A 23,780-nucleotide genomic window follows, 5' to 3' on the forward strand; every position below is an offset into this window, starting at 1 on the left:
TCCTTTGTAATTCAGATTTCTGTCTCTCTAGGCAAGGTCAGAAGGGACAGAAGGCAGAGGGGCCAGCATGACCTGCTGTGGGAATATGCAGCACTCAGGATGTAATGATCCACTTTGCTGTATCTCGGTCAGCATCCACCATATGACCATCAGTAACTGACAGAGGCAGAGACAGAGACAGAGTGGCTCTTTTTTCTGGTTTTGTTTGGAAGTTGATGTAACCATTGCCTCCATCCTTTTCTCTCAACACACTTCTTCAGGTGTAGCAAAGCTCTGTTTTGAATGGGACTGCAGGAGTGCACAAGAGCTGGGATAATTTTAGGGTTACCTTAAAATGCTCAGAAGGATTTCCATCTTAAGGGGTGGATGGAGAGGAAGCTGGCTTTAGTTCTTGTTTGAAATCTTGCACCTTCATTCCAAGGTAAGATATTTTAAGTATCAGAACATCTAGAGAGCACCTAAACACCTCAAAGATTTTATCTGGCTTTTTTAACATATAAGAAGTCTCTGTTTCTTCACAAGCTCAAAGTGTTTTTCGTGCATGCCATACCCCTGCAGTCTATCCTTTTCCCATTCTCTTATTTTTCAGCTTCTGCATCTTCACATTTTCATCTTCATCTCAACACAGCTCTTTGCATTCAGGCCATCTCCAGTTGCATTCCCTATTTCTCCCCTGGTTCTCTAATGCAAAAAGGAATATTTCTGACATGCATATGGTTACACAGTCAAGAATTTAATTGTTGGCACTGCCATCCAATGACTTCATTCCTGTCTGAATGGGGAGAGTGACCTCTGAAGGGGATCTGGAGGCCCCCTGGCTGCTTAGATCACCATTTGCTCCCTGTTATCTTGTTTGGAGTGCTGCCAGCCACTCCTGTGCAGGGAGATTTGCAAGCTGCCTACAAGCTCTTGTGAAGACCTTGTCTGAATGGGAAGGATGTGGGAGTCCTTGTTGATGATACAGCTGTATGGATGGATGTTTTACCTCTTCATTTATCATTATCATTATCATTATAATTTCATTATCATTACCTTATCATTTTCAGTTTAATTAAAATGTAAGCACCCTGGACCTAGAGGATCAGCACAGGAACTGAACATCTCCAAGATGAATCTTACATATCTGGAAAGCAATGTCCATATGGATTTATGCTTTCTTTTATGCATCAGAAAAAACTCAGGTAATGTTCAATGAGTTAAGTGAGGCTGGGTTTAGAGTAGTGCTAAATGCAGCCAAAGACAGAAAAGAAGACATCACAAAACTGCAGAAATAAGGATTTTTGGTTACTATTGATAGGTAATTTACAATTAGAAATAAGGGTTTTTGGAACTATTGATAGGTAATTTCCAATTAGAGTAATTTTTGTTATGATAGAACATCCTCACATAAGCAAAAAAAAAAAAGGGGGGGGGGGAATTACCCGATGTCCTATTAACTCTCTGTTTTGTTTAATAAACAGAAGCCAAGCTTTTAAAAGATGCGCAGTTGTTTTGTACATATGAGGACTTAATATTTCCTGAACAAAACCCAAACCTCTTTTTACCCAGAATAAAATCATTTCACATCTGTTCAAAATCCCAGCAGTCTCAGTTTCTGTGTGGCAGCAACTTCCTCTAGGAAGACAGTCCAGCAGAATTGCTTCCATCTCTGAAACACCTTTATTGTTTCCATTGCTGTTCAAGCCTCGTGGTGCTCCTACTTCAAGTCTGAATATCTATTATGCAGGTTGAAGTCTGCCAGTAACCAAAACCCAGAACTATTAATTCCAGCCCTCCTTTCTTAACAAAGACATTGATATTATGAGGGCTTTGGTCTTGTGAAACACAATGGGAAAAATTTCATGAAATGTGTGAAAGGAAAGCTTTTTTTGTGGTTAAAAATAGCATCTGCAATAATTCCATGAGAAGAATAAAAGTGAATTTCTTACCATGTGGAGGATGCTAAATAAGACTTTTTAAAATGGTACCTTTTTCCAGGATAATTATGGAAGAAAAACAGCTTTCCATGAATCTAACAACTGTTTTCAAGGCTCAGGTGGCAGCATCATTTCCTATCATGCAGAAGATGTAAGTTCAAGATCACACACAAGTTTTTGTCTTCTCAAAAGGCAGCAGGAAGTGAAGGTGGCATAAAGAAAATTACAATCTTACTGCAAAGGCAAACAGAAATCTCTCTGTGATCATGAGCTGAGTTTGTGTTTCCTGTACAAAAGTAGCAAAGAGTTAGAAGCAGATAATACTCCCTAGAATGGCTTGACATCCATAGCTGGATGAGAATTCTCTTTTTCCTTAAATTTACAGTGCTGAATCTGATGTTCCAGAAAATGATGGATCACTACAGTCCTATAAATCCCAAACACATATGTAGTATATCTTTTCAGAAATAACTTACAAAACAGCCTTCCAGAGGAGGAGAAGTCTGCAATAATGACAGCACACTGACAGTGCAGTAAAGAGGAATTCATTATTCAGACTGCAGGGGTTGACAATGGCCAGAGGGCAAATGCATAAAATAAGAAGAAAGAGTCGATGCTCAAATGTCAAAAACTCTCTGCCACAAGTGGGGGAAAAAAAAAGAGAAATGTGTTCAAAATGTATTTCCTCTGTATAGGAATGATGGTGGTGATGATAATAATAACAACATTTATCTGAGTATGATAAATGTTGCTGAGGGTGAAGCATTATGTGACATCATCTGTGTATAAATAAACTGTCCCTTTCCAGTTTCTATTGCCATAAAATTAGAAGAAAACTTTGCAATCTAGAAAGTGGCAGCAAACCAAAGAGTTAAATATGTAGGATGGTTGGTTTTGTGAGTAACCCTTGTTGACAGTTTTTAAGGCTACTGTTGAATTCTAGAAACAAATCTGATTGTTATCATTATTTCTTTTATTACCTAAAGAGGATAATACCTACTCACAAGTGCAACTACTCGAGTATGAAATTTTGTAGACATAAACTGCACCCTCAAACAAGCTCTCAGTTCTGCCAAGGAACAGCAATAAGCTGGGGAAAAGCCCAGTTGTTTTTCTGGAGTTATTTAGTTCTAAACAAACTTCCCTTGCAGTCTGTCTGTTTTTTATTTTTAGTTCCTCCTTCTTCACTAATGAATGCTTTTATAAGAAAGAAGGATTCTTGTTCTGTATTTTTCTTCCCCAGACATTTCCCATATGAAGTTACAATCCTCTGATGGCTTGTATGAAGAGGATTAGAAATCTGTCATCACTAATTGCAGATGAGGATTTAAAGGAGGGCTGGGCAGGAGAAGCACAAAAATGAGATTGCCTGGCCTGTCTTGATTAGGCTGTGGATGCTTTCTGCTTGCCTCTGCTGCTCCAGGAACTTAGCCTGCCTCCCACATCTGTCCTCATCTTATGGAAAGGGAAAATTGTTGGTTGTTGAACAGGATGAAAGACTGATTTCTTTACTGCTCCTAATGACACATTTCTGCCATGAGGACTACATAAAGTTAGTTGGCTCATAATGCACAAGGGAGTGTGAAGTTGCAAAGAGGAATCACTTTGAACTCAAAAAAAAAGAAAAGAAAAAAGCCAGATTACGCGTGTGGGATTGTTTCTTTCTCCTCAACAGATTTTTTGGTGTTTGTATTAAACTGTAAACTGAGTCACTGTATCCTCACAAACACCACACAAGTGTGGAAGTAGCAGTGGCTAAGCAAGCCCTCACCATCTGTGAGCGTTCCCACTGCTTAATGTCAAACGAACACCAGTTTGGCTAATAAGGTTAAGGAATTACATAACTTAAGTGGAATTACAACAGAATTATGTCAGCTCTCTCTTTTGCTTCAGGATGAATCAATTATGAAACATAAATCCAAGTAATGGATACAGTATGTATAACCATTTAGGCTCCCAGGCATTGATTAACCATGACTGAGAGAACTTTTTCTTGTGGAAATGAATGTTGGATCATAAAGAACCTGTAAGTTCCCATCTAGGGCTGTGAACTACTTGGAAGGACATTTTACTCTAGCCCTAGCATTCTTTGAAAGGATGAAGTCTGAGGACATAGGACACAATAAGGAAGGCCAAGTAGTCAAAGTTGCTTTACACTCTTTCGTATGGATCATTCCTCAGTGAGTCACATAAGTAGAGGAAATTTAATGAAAATGCCCCTTTGTCTACTTTAAAAAACAATGCTTTAAAAAACAATTCTTCAGGCCTTGCAACAAGGTCAAAAGTGACTCAAAGTTCCAAAAAGGGGTAAAACTGAGCCAGAGTGATATGAATTATCTTCAGACTTGTAATGGAAACCACTGAGTTTTGTCACAATTTTCAGGACTTGTCTGTCAAACCTTGACAGATCAGAAATCTGAAAAGGATGATTTCTGGATTAAGACTGAAAATGAAGCCTGAACTTCACTTTCATGGAGAAAGTATGTTTGTTTTAATTAATAAAGAAATATGCAGTAAAACTATCTCCTCCTCTGCCAACAAAGTTATAACCACAATTCCACATCTCTGTCTCTCCCATGACAAATTTTGGGCTCTCATTTTGGCGATAAATATGTCTTTTTCAAAGTCATTTGGAGAACAATCTGTGACTTAAGGAGACAGTGAAATACCTCAGTCTTCTCAGAATTAAAGGCAAACAACATTTTTAGCTGTATTAATAGACTTGTTGATGTAACCTGCTGGTTCTTGGTCATCTAAGTTAATGATGTACACCAGTATCTTTCTGCAAAAACTCTGTGGCTAAAATGGGTTCATTTTCTTGTCATTTATTCACTCAATCAGAGCACTTTTAGTGAGGAAAAACAGGAATTAACAGACAGAGGACTAAGTAAGGGATTAAAAAATGTGTATATTGTTTCTGGACTTGTATAACAGATTGTGTGCTGTCTCTTTCACAGACAAATGTCTTACATATCAAGAGGTCATGTCTCTAGAGCAGGCAGCCCTTCAGTCCTGTGTAACACTCTTTTAGCAAATTTATCATATGGCTCAAACTTTCCTGAAACAGTCGCTCTCTTTTAAAGTATAGCTATTGTGATGCAAGACTTAAAAGAGACAAAGTTCTTGGAAAATGAAAGGGAATCTTGCCATAAGCTTTACCAGTGGTTCGGCAACCCTTTGGAGACAGACAGCTTTGGTGTTGGTTCATCTTTACTCTCCGAGTTTGGGGTTCTGGACACCATGCTGAGTTACAGAAACCTGTTGAGACTATTTAACTCCTTTCTTCCTGATGCAGGTGCTGCTGCTGGAAGAGCTTTTGGGGAAGAGTTCTAGCTGTGAAACACAGAAATGATGATGGATACAGCAGGGGGCCACTAAAGGTACTTGATTATATTTTTCTTCCAGAAAAGGCCTATAGACCTAAGATAAATGTTTATATTATCCTTCACCGCTGCTTTCAATTAAATTCAATTTAAGAATCTCAACTTTTACACAGTATTTTCAAAACTAGCTGGTGTTTGTGAGGCCCTGATGAATGCAGCTCCAAAGGATGCTGCTGTCAGAGGTACCTTTTGAAACAGATGTGTTTAATGGTGATGTGCAGTCAAAGAATTGCTCTCCATTCTGCTAAATTACATTTTGTTTCAGCACTCCAATCTTTAAGCCATCTCCAAAAGCTGGAACTGTTTAGGAAAATTCACTGGCAGCCTGGGTGAGATTACATCTCAAACAATCATTTTAATATGTAGTTATAAATCACTTCTAACTTTCTGCACATAGAGTGTTTTCTGTTGACGTATTTGAGAACATTGTAGAGAGGTTTGTAATTAAATGAGGAAAAAGTAGGAAAAGTAGGACTTCTTTTATGAAGAAATAAAATTTTAATGCCATAGACATAAGGGAATTTTGAAAATGCTGTGCACTCTTTATTTTGGCTTTGTACCTGAAAGTTGCTCAAAAGTAATTGCATTTCTCTTTAAAAGACAGTGGAGGGAGAAATAACCAGCTTTCTTTTACATTTGGAATAAAAAAAATATCAAGCAGAAAGACCTGATTTAGGTAAAGATGTCTGGATTTTTCTACATTTTCAGGGACAAGCTCTCTGAAATCTTTTGCCAAATTGTGTACTAAACTGTATCTTTCTATGCATTAAAAGTGCCCATGCTTCACAGTAGGGTTTTGCTTTAAAATGATGTGCTAGGGCTCGAAAACCACACAGTTCAGTTTCTAGTACCAAATGCAGAAAATGCACTTCTCTTCCTTGTCCTTTTCCAGCCCAGGGTGGGCAGTTTAGTGTTCTGCCTATTTATTCTGAGACAAAAACATTCATTCACCCCTCTCCAACTACAGGCTGCAAATTCTTAATGGCTCAACTTTTGCTGTGAGTGAAACCACTTAATTTTTCATTTGCTCCAGTTACCGAGATAGTTGCACTATCTGTTGTCCATTCTCTGTGGAAAGATTTGAAATTTGCCAGTGCTCTCTTTCACTATGGATCAGAAACCAGATAAGTTTTCAATGTTAAGGATGGTTACTTGTACCTCATCCAGTTTCTCCAAGCTTAAATAAATGCACACATTTGTCAGATCACTCTCTCTACAGAAATTTTATTCTTTCCTTCATGGAGTTGGTGGGGGTATCTTGCACACCTGAGCCTATATTGGCAAATTCCAAGAAAAAAAAAAAAAGGATGATAGACTAAGGAGTTTATTAAATACTTTTTTTGTGAAAAAGGTTTACTAGGTTTACTTCGTTTTGTACAAAACCAGAGGCTAATATGGAGCAGAAGTCTACACATAAGCAAAAACCCCAAAATAGCCTCCAGCCCCACTTTTTCTCCTAGAACTGTTTAATGTGGGAAAAAGCTGAGTGCACAAAGCCACTCCACTGCGAGCTAGTGAGTCACTGCCTTCAATCTGCGCCTCTTTGGCTCAGGCTGACGTATTTGCAGCTAGACTTTTTAGGCTTGCCAGTTCTCTTGAAAAGATGTATATTACAGAAAAGTTGGGAATTTTCAAGATACAGCTCATCTATTCACCATGTATAGCACTTCTGAGAAACCAAGGATCTAACAATAGGGAAAGGGAAGAGAGAGGGGGAGATATGGATCTGAGTACAAGACCTGCAGAAGTGCTTTCAGCTTGTTAGAAACTTTTAGGACCTGAAACTTCTTAGTATTTAAGTACCTGCCTTGAAGAAGCTGTAGGTAGCAACAATGGGTGAAAGTGCTTTTTTAAAGAAGGGAGTAAATCTGTTCCTTTCTTAATGGAAAAATCCACACAATCTGTCAAGGAGTGGTAGATGTTCTTCAAAGCAGACAAATACCAGTGGCATGACATTTCCTGCCTGTCCTACTAATGAACAGGACATTCAGTAGAATCCTAGAATGGCTTGGGTTCCTCAAAGATCAGAGTTCCAACCTTCCTGCCAGGGGCAAGGACAGAGAGTAAGCAAGGAGAGGTCAGAGAAGGACAAGAGGCTGGAATGAGGTGTGCAGTGAAGGGGGTGAAGGTAGGCAAAGCTACTGTAACTAACCATACTTGAAAGTGGATCTTTCACTCCGTTCCAGCAAACAGAAAACAAATGTTTCATTGTCCTCAGCATCCCTTTACATTGCAAATGACAGGAATGTACAGGTAGAAGAAAGATCAGTCTTCAAAATTTGAACGTTTTAAAATGGAAAAATACTATTGATTTTAAGCACACAGTGTTCATACAGAAGAGTAGATAATCAGTTTTATATTGAAAATATCTAAGTGCACACAGAGCATTTTTGGGGGAGTAATAGAATATTTTCTTTTATATTCTTATGAGAATTCTATTGTGCTTGCTCCACCATAAATTTTCCACTATTGTTTATGGACAGTTCAAGAATTTGAAGCCAAGATTTGATGCTGCAAAAATTCAGATAAAAGCCGTGAGGTAAAGGAAGAAATGTGCAGAACATCTCAGAATTTCCTATTCAGATTCCCTCAGAGAGAAAAACATCTTTAAGAAAGCTGGATGTATACTGAAAAGGCAGATAAGTGTTTCATCTCATTATTTTCCTGTCCTAAACCTCAGGCTCCTATCCTCCCCCTTGGCTTCTGAAGACAGAACTGCTTACTTTTCAATCATGAGTAATGCTTCCCTTTCCAAAAAACCCTTCTCCCACCTCTCAAAATAGTTCCCAATGTTGGAGAAAGGTACAACCTCAGCCAGAAGTGGTGAGGTCTAACCAAACGTCTCATTATCCTGACTGGAGAGTTAAGGCAGAGCTACAAGCTCAGCTAGCCAGGAGGAAAATAGTCTTAAAATATCAAATCCTCTAAGTGAAGAAACTGAAACAGGAAAGATCCCAGGGTTTTTAGACAGATCCTGTTGTTTGAAGCCTCTCTTAGCCAATGTGGCACCTGTCAAGACTCAAGAGAACACCTGGCTGTGTGTTTACAGAGATGTGTCAGCTGATAGTCGCAGTTGTATCTCACTTCATGTGATGCAAAGGAGGTCTGGCACTTGCCCCAGGGTGGCTCCTGTGGAGACTCTGACTGCCTCAAAACTGCTCCTAGCAACTGCTGCCATCTCCATCTCTGGCAGCATCTGATCTGCTTGTGGGGGCTGGAACATGAACTAGGCTTAAAAAATGCACCCATGGCTGCTCTTCTTTGCCTGGGAAGGAGTGACTTGAGCCAAGATTCTCTTCTGCCCTACTGGGCTTGTTCTCAAGCTACTTTGCCAGGGCAACAGACACAGGAAAGAGTGCTGGGCAGGAAAGGGGGATTTTGCTAGCCCCTCATCTTAACCATAACCTTCGGGGTCTGGAGCATTCCCCAGGAGAAAAGTTTGGATGAGCAATGCTGGAGATGAGGCAAATGGCTCATAACTAGCCATGGTCTGCATGGATGTGGTTAATGTTGGTTTTGGGTTTATGTTTTGTGCTCAAAGAGCCTAAGCAATTAGATTTACTCCTAAATATCACAGAACCCATATGGCTAGTTGAGCAGATAGGATTTCTGCTGTGGGGAAGTTCTCTGCAGTGACTAATACCTGGTTTATAGTGGGGATGGTAAAAGCTGAGACAGAACGTGCTCAAGGTGTGCCAGTGGTGGAGCCACAGTTGAAATCTTTGATCCCAAGGATGAGGGTCTGCTCTGGCCAAGATTTGGGAAGGGGAGTCAGAGGGAAGGATAGTGGTAGAATGGGGAGAAAGGTCACATTTGCTGCTCTGGCTGTTTTAGGGGAAACAGGAGGGAGGAGAATGAGTCCCTACACACTGAGACTCTGCACTTCTGGGGCAGCTAAATGGGAATATGCGGGGCTCCAGCACTGGCAGACTTGAGCATACAATTTGTAATGCCTACACAGTGAATGCCTATAGCTGATGCTGATCTGAAGACTGATTTATTGCTGGTTGGTGCAGGACCTTGAGGACTTCTGCTGACAAAACCCACTAACATATGGATACTTTTGAAAGAGGAAGGTGTTGCTGAACTCTGGTGAAGGCTGCAATTCAGACAAAAAATTACATTAGAGTAGTTTGGCAATGAGAATTCAATAATTATGTTTATTTTTCCCTCCTAACATATTTGCTTGGCAGGTTATGGAAAGGATTGATGATAATATAGAGCAGGTGGCTCCAGATGTGCCAGAAAGATTGTGAGGAGAATAGGTACAAGGAGGGTGAATGCTGGATGCTGACAGCAGGAGTGGAGTTTTAAGGGAGGCTGCTCAGAGTGAGGAGAACAAACAAGACTGGAAGAAGGAAAGGGGAGGAAGAAAGTGTGAGGGAAGAGGCAAAAGCCAAAGGCAATTTCCAAAGGCTTCTCTCTTCATCCCTGTCCTCCTCCTCCATCTTCTGGGTACACCCTGTCTTAACCCATGCCCTCTCAAAAACTGAAGGAAAGACTGAAAGCTGCAGCTCTCCTTTATGTTCACACGAAATGATTTGATGCCTGATTAAGTGACTTGGCCAATTTCAGCATCCAGAGATCAGCACACCTTTTTCACCTCTTTTTCTCCTGCTTGTTGGCAGAAAACAGGACACAGCTTTTTTTTTTTTTTTTAAGAGTACTTTTGTTCTGAACATTTAAAGTAAACATTTTTATATTGTGTGTCTTAAAACTTCTGGATATTGGTCTTCATCATTCTCAAGCACAGGAATCGCATGTTTAAAAAGTATCAGCTAATGTAGATCATGAAGAAAATGCATCACAGGGTATTAGATGTATCTATATTGATGTATATATTTGCATATGAGTGAAGAACTGAGACACCAAGAGTCTCCAGATCTCAATAAAAGGGTCAAATAAAAGGAGAAGCAGGATACTGATTGTTAGGGTGACATGATATTTTAACCTGAAAACTAATTAAGGAAAGAACAGAATTTAAATAACATTTGGATGCAACAGCAGGAAATACAAGGAACAGGTGTTTAACAAGATTTCTTCTGACTGTTTAACCTCTTTGCTAATGCCAAAAATCCCAAACTCTGTCAGACTTCAGCTTTACCTCATGTCAGTAGTTGTCCTTTTGGCTATTTCATGACTCAGAGCATTTATTCTGCTGTTTGTCTCTCGGGATCTGGGTCTCTGCCATTAAGTGCTTTTGATCTCCATTGCATGTGTTGTTTTCTCTTCAGGGAGCAGTGAGATTACATGGCTGCAAATAAGGCCCAGAATTTGTGACTCTGTTCTGTGGGTTCACAACAGCATCTGCGGGAGAGATCGCCTCACAAAACTGGGTAGGATTTGTTTCCTAACACCTAGAAACCAGGGAAGGCTTTTCTTTGTGATCACTATAAAATACAAAAGCATAAATAAGTGTTTTGCAGTGTTTCAGGTATTGGTACAGTCTGGAGGGATATCTGTTAAGAGAGTAGGTCTCTGACACCCTGCTGAGTGACTGGGATTACATAATACACTTTATGTACACATCTCTTAAGAAGCTCCTTGTTTAAATGACCTTCTAGCAATGAGCTCTTTCTCTCTTTTATATTCTGAGTTCACACTGTTTCTTTGATTTAGAAAACAAAAATAAGCTCAGCTGATATGTGCTTCAACAGTCACCTTTTGATTGTGTGTTTACTTCCATCATGATTTTAAAAAGTTTCTTTTGAATTTCTTCTGTTCAGTGTTTTAGAATAGTATCTCTAAAAGCATACTTTCTCTAGGAGGGGGTTTCAACAACTTTAGACAATAGACAGAGTCAGTATTGGATGTCAGATTCTGCCTGCATGTACTCCCACCCCCACTCTCCTCCTACACACATTTAGACCTCTGCATGGCACGGACATGCATCTCTAACTCTTTAGGCTTGTTTGCAGAAATTGATTCCATTAGCTGCTGCTTCTTTTTGTTACTTTTCCCTTTCATCTTCTTCATTGCTTTCCACCCAGCATGCAGTCCAACCTGCTGGCTGATGTTCTCCTTCCAAATTAGAGGGTTTGACACTAGAATCTTCTACAAATAAACTGATCTATCTTTTCACCCCATTCCTCCAGTAGATGTATACATGAGAACTGTCTCTCTCTGGAACCTTGCTCTCCTGTCCCTGACCTCTGTCTCCACAGAAGGGCTGGATTCCCTGTCAGGACACTGAGGGTATCAGCACCCTCTATCACCTCTCCCTTTGAGGGGCTTGGCTGCCCAGGCTCAGGGCTGTGACATTTGTTGTCAGCTCTTTGTTGCTAACTGGATGTTTTCTCCAGGGCTGATGATGGCTCAAATTCCCCTACCAAAGATCCTGTTTAATCTCCTTCCCTATTGTTATCATCAGTTATGATCTGTAGGTTTTCTGTTTTCTTTTTCCAGTTTCCCTCCTTTTTTTGCTTTCCCCTGATAAGTGCACCAATGACACACTTGCAGTGTTCGGGGACCTCCCTGATATCCAGGATCTCCCACTGCTGGAAGGGAAAAGAACATTTCTGACCTAAAGAACCTATCAATAGATATACCTAGCTCACAACTTCCCACAGATTCCCTAGCTTGAACATATTTTTCAACCTTGAATTTAAAAGCAATCTGCAACACTTGGAAACAGGAGATCCATTGTCCAACATGGTCCAAATTCTTGCAGTGTCATGTCTGAAATCAGTTTTTCAGTCTCCATTTCTAGACTCCTGGGAAGCAGGAAAAGAACCAGGTTGAGTGCAGGATACAAGAGACTGCCTGTGTGGATGCTGATAGAAGGGTGGGCTTGAGTGCTCAGACAGGATTCAACCCATTAAGCAGACAGATGCTTTAATGTTTCTCACCCTAGAGAGTTGCTTCCTATACAATACTTCATCTTTTATGATCTTAATTAATACTAATTGGTAGATGATTGCCTCTAAAAGTACTATTCTATGGAGAAATCTAATCTCTGATATTACAGTGAATGATACTTGGGAGAAACCATAAGGTACTGCAGTCCTATGTAAATGATTAAATGGATTGCCTTTCTCTGTTTTGATTTGTATCTGTTCATATATTGTTTTCCTTCATAGTCCATATCGTAACTCCCATACCTGGGGAGTTTCATCACGTTTTTTAAACCATAATGTGTGGCTAGAGGAGATCCCACTTTTGAAAACTGTAATGAACACCCATTATTAAATAAGGGATATAGCTGTTTTCTTTTTTTAATTTTGTTTGCTTTCAGTCAGCATACTAATTCTGCTTTTATGTAGAATTTTCTCCTCTATTTATATGGTAAGATGATTTAATTTTTGATCTATTCCTCTTTTGAGAAGGAATCCTCCTGCATACATCCCCAAGATCCTCTTTTAGTGAAGACTGTGATTACAGAAAAGTAAAAGCAGAGATCTTAGATCTTAGTAAACAAAATCAGAGGATGAATTAATGTTTAAAGCTGGCTGTGACACTGAACTTGCAATTCACTTATTATTTTTGGCAGCAGTGTGTCCAGACTGCCAAGACCATTCTTGGAAATCACAGCTGTGATGTCTATAATAGCTGAACTACAGGAAAGCTGCAGTTAGGTCATACTGCCTTGTCACTGCACATGAATAGTGCAAGTGATAATAGTTACCATTACTGCCTACTCATTTTGCAGCATGTTTTGTTCAGTTAAAACAATTCCAATTATTAACAGCATGATAAAATTGTCTGCTGAGTGCATTCCTTCCTGCTCTACATGGTTGAGTCAGGTAAGGAGGGTGGTTGGGTAGATCAGCCCCAGCTGAATCCAACTGGGCCCTGTGGGTAACGGCAGAGAAAGGTTATGGAGTGGGCTGGGAGGGGAGGTCAGGGCACTGGCTGGGGCCAGGTGGTTTTTGGAGGCCACCTGGGAAAGGAGAAGTTTCAAAGTGAAGCTGGGGAGAAGCCAAGGCCAGTCAGAGCCATCGATGGAGGGGAAGAAGCTTGCTGAGCTCTCTGTGCAGCGAGTACTTGAATGCATTTTCATAAGTAGGAAGAGATCTCAGGAGTTTGTCAGCCTTGACCAGAGCTGCTGGTCAAGGGGAAGGTGTTAAAATTAGATGCTGAGCTGGAAGGGCATTAGGAAATTGATGCTTATTACTGTGTTGTAGCAACCTAATTTTCAGAGTAAGTTATATAGGGCGTGCTGCCAATTACTTTCAAACAGAGCTTGAAAAGTGCTCCTGGCTGGCCTGAGGTAAATACTATCAACTTCAGAAGAGCTCAACTGCTGTTTCAGAGCACTTAAATAAACATACATTCCACGTCTACAATTATTTGTTTTACAGGATTAAGTTTTAGATACTATTAATGGTTTGGGAACCAGTGCCAGCCTCCTGCATGCACAGGCTGTTTGACCACAGGTGTCTGATTTAGAAGGTCTGCAAAACATCTACTTTGTATGTTTGCAAGCAGTCCAGGAGCAAATTGCTTGATAATGCTGTTACCAAGACAGCCATATGTGGTAAAATGGCAGAAGCCATGGACAAACAAAATATTGTAGAAACCTAAGTAGGTAATATGATGCAAGAATTGTCCAGAGCTCCAAAAGACTGTCTCTCTTGTTAAAGGTAGTGAACTGCCTTTTTTTCTTTTTTTTTTTTTTTTAATTTTTTTAAATTTTATTTTTTATTTCATACATTTTTTTGGGCTCAGCTTTTTGCTTTTCTCAGCTGGTGCTGAAATGATTTGGCTTAGCATGAGGGAAGTGCAGGGGAATTGCTGCCCCTAGACCTGGGAATTGAATTTTGGCAGGGAAGCTGGCACGTGCTCCTCTCAGCCTGTTTTGAGCTGCAGCCAGTCAATGGGGCCAACCTTGGGGCAGTAAAGCTGAATGCTGAAAGATACTCTAGACTTAATCTCATAGGATTTGGGGCAGGAGGAAAAGAAAACTTGGAAAACAAATAATGTGTCAAAGGTAGAAAGAACTTTCTTGCTCTTGGCAGGTAAACAAAAGAAATTTTGATGCAGAGGATTAATACAGTATAGGTGTATTTTTTTTTTATTAATAGTAATTGTTTTGGCTGTACTGCTGCAACAATAACTCAAGAACCTGTAGTACAGACTTGTTTTTCAGTCTCCAGCAATTCTTACGTTTATAAATCCTTGCATAATGTGATTGAACCATGTTTTAAAACTGAGAGTTCCTCATCCCAACTGCTTTGTCTAGAAGATTGATCCATAGTTTCATGCTGATAAGCATGAAAGCATTTTTTTTCTTTACCCAGCTTCCAGTTCTACCTGATGCATTACAAGTTCATATTTATATGAGTTTTTACTGATGTCTTTGAAACAGATCTTATTTTCCTGTTTGCCCCCTCTCAAATTTGACATGACAAAACTGTCCAAGCTCTTGTAACTTTTCCATTACTTTAATAATCTTTCTGTTCTTCCTCTGTACCCATTCTAACTAACATTACTTTTTTCAGAATGTAAATTACCAGAAAAGTAGTCCAAATAGTATTTCAGTGAAATCTTTTTAAACAATTGTTTTCTCTTCCAAAATTATCTTGCCTAAAGCATTTTCTGATGTCAATAACTTCTTCCACACCTGCATCACACCAACAACTCCCAGCCAAATGCTGATGGAGCACTGCAACCTGATTTAGGTCCTTTTAGCCATCTCTTTGACATAATCTCTATGGAAATAGTACGAATTCTTGTTATTTATCCCTAATCAAACAGTGATTAGGGATCAAACAATTCCATCTCCTAAACTGTAAAATATCTTTTTTTTTTTTTTTTTTTTTTTTTTTTTGGTGAGAATATGTTATTGCCTCTTGGCATAGAAGCCAGAGAGCTCCAGTCATGTTGGGCAGCATTCTGTAAGCTCATATTTAAGGAGAAAAGCGTACATCTCACTCATTGATCAGCTAAAACCTCCAAACTTTCCTGAGACTCATATAAAACCTAAAATGTGCCCCATGCAGGTTGGTGATCATGGTTACAACAGTAAGACAAACCCTGACAAGGGTTTGGTTGTCAAATCCACTCTTTTGGATTAAAATAATAAATAAAAAGGCAGAACAAACATAATTAAGTTGGACACAATACTCAGATTTACAAAGCTTTTATGCATTTAATATATGCAAGAGCCAAAGCAAACAAGAATTTGAATATAACAGAAATATTATTAAGTGAAGAGTTTCTGATTATATAAACAATTTCATCCCTGATTTTTCTTTAGAGTAGGTGTTTTCAAAAACAAAGTCAGTGTTAAAAACACCACTCCAAGCTGCCATTCTAGAGGATGATCTGGAAGTTTTTCCTATAGCTTGGTAGTGAAATGTTGCAGACCTTGCTCTGGTCTCCTGTCTATAACTATTTATCAGACTATTTATCAGGTAATGTTTAGTTACGAGGAAGAAGCAGGTAAATGTACAAATGGCACAATCAAACAAAACACATTTAATTGCAAAGATCTGAAGTTATTTGCTATGTGGAAAGTGGACTATATCTAAGACAAAAAGCCACTGTTCTATTCCCTAATAGTGACAGATTACAAAAAATTACATTCCACGACTCCCACAAGTCTACATCTGATGTGCTTGCAGGGACTAAACACAAGTCACTCCTCAGAGAATACTGAGCTGTGAGGGATGCTGAAAAGAATGTGGGATGGAGGAGGCAAGGGAAGATGGAGGGAAGAGCAGATGATGTTCTTCTCTCCCTGACGAGACACATAAAAGCCCAACAGCCCCATTCTACACCAACGTGTTTTCAGTACCTATATATTTTCAAAATGCATTAGGAAAGGATTGTTACTACGTCTGATGTGTGTCACCAAAGCACAGCTTGTCAAGGAAAGAAGGGATTCAGACAGCCTGAATACAGAGAGAAGTGTGTTCTAATCACAACCTTGTGCTCCTTCAGAAGCTTTGTGTCATCTATTCTCCTTGGTATTTCTTGTAGTTAAAGGCACTAATGATACTCCAAAATCTTATCCTTGTAGTGTCCAAAGACAATGTTTGCAAAGTATTTTGATGGCTGAAAATAGCACCAACTAAACAACATTTTTGCCACTGGAGCGTGTGCACTCAGGTGCATTGATAATAGAAGGAGGTGGGCAGCTCTCTGCACTAGACAAACAGAGCCTTGTGAAGAAAAGTTTATCTGAAAATTTAAGAGTTTTACCAGAGCTTTACAAATTCAAATGCATGAAAAGCTAGAGAATAAATAGCTGCATAGAAAATTAATAACTGAAGTGCTGAAATAAAATGCTTATAGTGAGCAGAAATGCTGTGCAAGGATGGTTTGGTGTGTCAAGAATTTCTTGTAGAAGTTATTGAAGGAGTAATGTAAGTAAGGACAATTTGGACTAAAACAAGGAAGCTAGGCAATCAAGAGATGAGATCCAACAAATATCAACTGTCAGAAATTTATTTAAAAGCCACAATAGTGGCAATATCATCTTGAAGGATGTCATATATCCATCTTTTTTGATGAACAACTAAATTAATCTTGTAATGCTAGAAGCTAAAACAATCTCAGACAGTGGCATGGGTGAGGTATCTTTACATCTGGAAGAGAATATGTGGTGAAATTAAAAGTTTCTCAGATCAGCCAGACATCCTTTATGCTCAGTATAGTGTTCTTCTCTCATTTTAAGCTTCCTTGAAATGAACTTTTTGGTTTGATTATTTTTATAATAATTTTATTTAGGAGGAGTAAATGTTCATAAAATTCCCATTCCACTTTAAGTATCCTGAACCAGCTCAGCCAGTGACTGAGAATATTTTTACTGCAAGAGTCCCTGTACTTGAGGAAGTTAACACAGCATTCCAGTGACACAATTCTGAGAGGAGCATGATTTTTATATAACCTTAATCCATCCATTTAAAAGAAGCAATGTGGTTTCTGCTTTTAATGGAAATTTAGTTCTCCAGCAGGCTTAAAACTTTCAGGGAAGAGAGAAATGTCCTTAAATGTACACACATAGAAGTGTTTAGGCTTGAAAAGACCCTTGAGTCCAAGCATTAACCCTGCATTGCCCAGTCCTCCACTAGATCATGTCCCTAAGCACCACATCTGCACATCTTTTAATCACCTCCAGGGATGGTGACTCTATCACTTCTGTTCCAGGGCTTGACAGCTTTTTCCATTAAATTTTTTTTCCTAATATCCAATCTAAGCCTCCCCTGGCCCAACTTGAGGCTGCTGCTTCTTGTCTTGTCACTTGTTACCTAGGAGAAAAGACCAACACCCACCTGGCTGCACCCTCCTTTCAGGGAGTTGCAGAGAGTGATGAGGTTCCCCCTGAGCATCCTTTTCTCCAGGATAAACACCCTCAGCTGCTCCTCAAAACCTTTGTGCTCTAAACCCTTCCCCAGCTCTTTGGATGCATGTAATGCAAAGATCTATAAATTATGAAGGTTTTTTTTTTTTTTTTTTTGCATTTTCTTAATGTTCAGTAGCCTTTCTAGGGTGCAGTACTTTACATCCGAAAGTAAAATGTCTGAAACAGATGAGAGGATTTTGTCTTTCTCTCTTTATTGGCTACAAAGAGTGTGGGATGACCTGCCTGGATAGGTTTCTAAATTACATATGAAAATCTTGTCTCAATGGCACCAATTGATATAACTTCATTTAAAAAATAGATTTATAGAAAATATATGGTTGCTGCATTACTATCTTTGTATGAATATCTGGCTGGACTGAAAATTGGCTGTGATAAATCCAGCGTGCTTTAAAGTGGATCAGCAATACCACTTGGCAAATCTCTCCTACTAAGCCAGGATTTTTTTTTTTTTCTACTGAGGGAATGGGGGTAAGGGAGTTCTTTTATACTTAACCATGTAGTCCAGAGTCCACCTGTCTGAGGAGATGCTAGGTAGCTCATATTTTTTGCAGGTCTCTACTCTGAAACATCCTGCAGCAGTCAAATACCTGAGGTTCTACTTTTGGTTCAGTTTAGATCTCTGAGCAGAGCCTACAGCCCTGTGCTCAGCAGCAGCTCCTCACCACAGGCAGGAGCCACCATAAATGAAGTTTTTTAGGGGCCTGTAACTGTCCCAGATCTCTGCACTTGCTGTAACTGGCTGCAATTCCCACAGTCCTGGAAAAGATCTGTTCCCTAATAGTACATCTCTTTTGAGAGTGTGTGCTAAACTACAATAGAGAGTGTATGTTATTTAGTTAATGTCTCAAGTGAGAATTTTGGAAACTGGATATAGACCTTTCCTGATCTGTGCACAGTACACAAAGGACTGTGCTAAATCTGAAATTACCATGACTAAACAGCTCCGCATTAATCATCTTGCAAATTTAATTTTAAAATGAGAACAAGAGAACTTAAGCTCATCTTTCAGGTCTCCAAGGGATTCTTTTTTAAACTTTTTGTTCCCTATTCCTCCTTTTCCCTGTTCATCTACTGAAGAGTGAAAAAAGGACCAGAACAATAGATTTCATTTGGCTATTGATCCAATGTGTTAATGCTTCTACCACTGCCATTAGAGCTACTGTAGCTGGAAAATAAAGCAAAAGAAATATTTTTCTTAAATTTCTCCAGCTGGTCTACTGGGTTTTCTGACTCCACATTCTTCCTGAGTGATAGAGACTACTTTAATTTGCACAGTATTAAGACAAACAAAAAACCCCACCCCAAAAGGCAAACCCACCAGAGCCACTTGTGGTAGCCATAAATGTGTAAAAGCAGTGGCTAACTGTGCCACCCCCATCCACCCCTGTGGGAAACCAAAAGTGGATAAATATTAGTTTACCCTTACAAGAATCTTGTAATTTGTGTTTCAAGCACATAACAGCAGAAGCAATGCACAGGCTAAATGATTTAACAGCTAATAAAATAGTGACTGTCCAAACCGCTTGTACAAATAGAAGGTTAGATAAGTTCACACTGGGTTTTCTTAGACATGCATCCAAAATGCAATAAGAATTCTGAAGGGAACACATAGTGCTTAAAATACCAATGCAAATTCCAAGACTCTGTTCTGCACCTGTGCTGAAATTCATGCTTGAGGCAATGCCATGAGAGAAACATAAGCTACTGGCGTGCATCAAAATGAAAACTTTAGGCTTCTATTTATGCACATTGATGCACGGTACTGATACGTTATGTCCATCTGAAAACAAAAACCATTTTCTCTCCTTTTTGACTGTTTGAGGCCAGGAGGAGCAAAGAAAGCCCTGCCACAGGGAAGAGAGTTGTCTCGTGTTTTTTTGGGGGGTTAGAAAGGTTGGTGTTGGATCTGGGTCTGGCCCCGGTGCTTGGGCCAGTCCAGGCACCACCCCAGATACCCCTCTGTCCTTGTTCCACCCCTCAGCATGACATCCCAAACCCCCTGCTGACATGATTTTGGCATTCTGAACTGCAAAAAAATGATACCTTGGAGTACCAGAGGGAAGGGCAAGCTGATTCCCTGTATTATCTCATTTATCTGTGCCTTTTTTTTTTTCTTCTTGTCCCTGGGCTGTTAGGGAATTGGGAATTTTGGTTAAAGCTGCTTCTTCAGGCTGATGCTTCAAATCCAGCCCAAGCTAACAATGGCTCTTTCAGTGTATGTAAAATTAACTTTTCCCAGGTTTCGGTGGATCCTGGGCTGCACCTCTTGAAATAATTGATAGTGCTGCCAGAAGTCTTAGCAGACAAGCCAAAGTCTGAAGCTGTGATGTCCCCAGAGATCTTACTGGAGATCTGAGCTGAATCATATCCAAGGGGCAATGGGAGGTAATTATGGAGTTCAGGTGCTTTAGCCTACATACATGTTTTGGAGGGGAAAAAAAAAAGCAGCTCACACAGATACATTCCCAGGTATATTCACCACGTACACGTCCTGTACACAAACACTGTTAGCAAAATTTCTAAAAACTTGTAAAACAGTATAGCTTGCTGCTCAGATATGAACTGGCTGTAGCCACTCTGCTAAAATCTTTTGTTAAAATAATTTTACCTTTCTCGGAGGATACTGCAAAAGGGTGGAAGAAAATAGCAGAAAGATGTAGGGTCTAAAAAAGAAATGAAAATAACACTGAATCAAAACAGCACCACCTCAATGGTCCTTCCTTAATGGTTTAGTTATTAATCATTTGTCTGAGAGCTAGACACACAGATGGCACTAACTTCCCACCAATGCATTGTGCAGGACAAATGTCATGTTAAAATAATGTATTACTGTAAATTAACACGTACATTTCCTACATAGTTCACTCAGTTTGTATGAAATTGATGTATTAATTTTTTAATATTTAATGCTTCTACTCTGTGAGCTCCTGTAAGAGTTTTCTGTAGACTGTCTGTTATTTACAGGCACATGTAATTTTAGTTGACAGCAGGAATGTAAAAATATTTGTAGGTAAATTTTCATCAAATAAAAATCTTGGCAATTTAAAATTATTTGAGGATGTTGAGGAATATATTTTAAATGTTAACTAAAGAGCAGTTAAACATATTTCAAACTGTCCCATCTGGCACAGCTGTAAATAACAATCTGTCTGTTTTAAACAGTCCTCTGTTGACTGTGTCAGCAAATGTTAGCATTATTTGCTACTAGCTGACAATTTCATCTTGGAGTGTATTTATAAAGTTCTGCAGCACTGACACTAGTACATATATCCTTTCTTGCAGATCAGTACAATGCTGAAAGAATCTTTATGCAAACATACTTAAAGCTCTTCATCTTTCTGTCTGAAGATGTTGATATGGATGGAGTTAGAGAGATTTATCATCATCTTCACTTTAATCCCCTTTCCTCCAAAAAAAGCAATAAGCTGAAAAATTCATGCATCTGGAGAAGTAGGGAAGGCAGTTTCATCTGCCACTGAAAGAAATCACTTAGGCATGAGGGACTGGCTGACATCTGGATGTGAGTGGGTACAACATAAATGTCTCACAGATACTGTGTGTGGCAGTGGTCTTTCATCAGAGCAGAAGTTATGGGTGCTTCCTAGCTACTAGATGAGTGGTGTGTAATGTGATTCCATAAATTACAGTGAAAAGCAGATAGCAGTACAATAAAAGTAAATACTGATAGCAGGAACCAGTGTATGCTACCGTGTATGGACAAAGGAAAAAACTGAGAGATCACCTCTCTCCTGCTCATGAGGACTTTAATAGTGACCTCATACTGGCAGGGATTCCTGACCTTTGTTCCAAATAAAAATCAGCATCTGGCCCACTGGATTGGATGTAAGACAAATATTATGTGGTAAAGTATGTTTTATGAAACACATTTTTCATTCTTTAAGTAGCAATTATCAGTTTGTTGCTTCCAGTTTAAAATAACTGCTTATTGTATCAGATAAAGAACACTCTACCTGTGCTCAGGCCATACACATAAAACTTTCCAACTTTCTAAGGCCAAAAGTGGATGAAAACAAAAGTGAGATGTTTAAACACTGAAATTTACACTGTTTCTTAAAGAAGAAAGCGAAATTAATTGTCTTTTTCCAAGCCCTGAAAGATTATTTGTCCTAGAAATTTTTTCCATGGGGTTGGGTAAAGAGGAGGTGCTACAGGTGTTCAGCAAAGAGCAGAGTAAGATGAATGTGAAAGCAGCACTCAGTTCCAGGTATTTCAAAAGCTGCTCTGCAAAGAGACTTTATCTAACATCTCCCACTTCGATGTAAAATTACCACCCACTCAGTATGTTATTTATGTGTATTCAAAGGCACAGCTACTTGCTTGCCTTTCAAACTGATGTTTTAACTATTTTCTTTGGTGTGCAAGCTCAGCACAGGAGATGTGCTGACAGTAAACCAGGTTCAACATTTTCTTGTATGTCACTGGCATTGTTTGGGAGTTCTGGTCTGTACTGTCTGTGCAAAAAATACTGGCAAGAAACAATGCTCAAGTGTCAGTGAAACAACTGGGCCAGAGGATTCCTCATTAAAGGTAATTATGCATGAGAGGGACTTTGCTTGATTGTCAGCTTGAGTTGGTAGCACTGACAGATTGGGGAAACCAAACCAAATTTAACTTGCAGATAATGTATACTTTACATGGAAATAACTGACAGACAACAACTCAGAAAGTTCCTGCCTGCTGCTTGCGTGACCACTTTGCAGACAGAACTATCATTTAAATGGAAGTAGAAAGCACCACCACTCTCTCCTGAAGGTTTCATTGTGATCAAGTTAAATCTGTTTAGAATGGAATAGCTGGGTACAGAACACCTTTAAAGGCATCATGAAAAACGTGTTGATAAACAGCCTGTCCCTTCTGTGAAACAGAACAGGAGAAAAAAACAGCTTTAATGGAAGGGTCTGTGAAATTTAGTGTCTGTGAGGTAGCCAGATTTAAGATAGACTGGGGTATTTTTGTTGTTGTTTGCTTTATTTAAAAGCAGAATTTTTTCCTAAAGTTGAAACTTTTGAAAGAACTGGTCGTGCATAAGCAGGAGGAGCTTCATATGAAGATTGCAAAACCAAAAAAACACCCTTGCCCAAAATCCTGAACCCTCCTCCATGTGGGATACGAGGGTAACAATGTCCCAGCATCCCTCCAGACCCTTTCACGCTTCAGGGCTAGAAGGAGAGCAGATTCTCTGGACCTTCCCACAGCCCCCTGTTCTCTTGTTTCACACTCTCATTTGTAGCAGTGTTTCAACTACATCAAACTGATACTCTGAGGATCTGAAAAAAAATGCTAGCAAATTTCATTTCCAGCTTTAAAAACAATTCTGTGATCCAACTGAATTCCATAACTGCATATCAATTATTATAAAGCAAAAAAAACCAAACCCACATTAAGAAGAATCAATAGAAAATGGAATTGGTTTTAGGGATAAATAAATACAAGTTAGCTATGAAATGTCTTTGTTCAGTGGATTTGAAGAACAATTGAAGTGCATACTTATTCAAGAGATTTTTTTTTAAGCTTTCAGAAATGACAAACATTAGAGTTGACTGAAAGGAAAAATTACAGAATTGAAATTTGTGGTGTTTATTACTTAAGATGCATTCAGAAGTAGTAAAAATGTAATATGCACTGAAAATAGTAGACATGGAGGAAAATTGCATCAAGAAAATTAATTAAATTGGATTTCAAGCCATCCATTACACAGTGGAAATGAACTTAGAAGAGGAAGATATGGCTTGACATGCAAAATAATTATTTTAAATGCGTATATGCATTAAAAGGTTGTGTCAACATGCAGGCACAGCTCCAGTGACCTTGCCTGGTAGGGCATGGGGAATTTCACCATCAGACTGCTGCAGGCTAATTAGCACTGCTCTCGTTTTCCAAAAATAGAATAGTCAACTTTATTCTTTATTTGCAGAACCCTTTTTCTCTTGGACTATTGCAAAGCTTTTTAATAAGAAACCTTAAAGTGAATTTGTGAAATGAGTCAGATATTTTAACTGGGTGTGTTGAAGGAAATAAAAAGGGACTTATCAAAGTGATGTGTCAGTGGCAGAGAGAGCTGGCTGAAGAGTTCACAAACAAAACATACCCAAGTTTGGTTAAGCCCTTGGAGGGAATATCCCATGTACTTGAAACTTGAAAAGCATTACA

General features: G+C 39.2%; 1 protein-coding gene across 3 annotated transcripts in view; it reads right to left on the bottom strand.

Moving 5' to 3' along the window:
* The window catches only part of HTR1F (5-hydroxytryptamine receptor 1F), a 105,567-nt gene that overhangs the window by 58,642 nt on the left and 23,145 nt on the right, over positions 1 to 23,780 (bottom strand). The window contains exon 1 of one of the 3 annotated variants that reach the window (XM_038135689.1): positions 20,218 to 21,270. The exons of the other annotated variants lie outside the window; for them this stretch is intronic. The gene's annotated coding sequence lies outside the window, so the exon portion shown is untranslated. Of the gene's footprint in view, positions 1 to 20,217; positions 21,271 to 23,780 lie in introns of those variants that run through there. 3 annotated transcript variants of the gene reach the window in all.

Source organism: Motacilla alba, chromosome 1 (genome assembly GCF_015832195.1).
Source record: "Motacilla alba alba isolate MOTALB_02 chromosome 1, Motacilla_alba_V1.0_pri, whole genome shotgun sequence".
Lineage (NCBI taxonomy): Eukaryota > Metazoa > Chordata > Aves > Passeriformes > Motacillidae > Motacilla > Motacilla alba.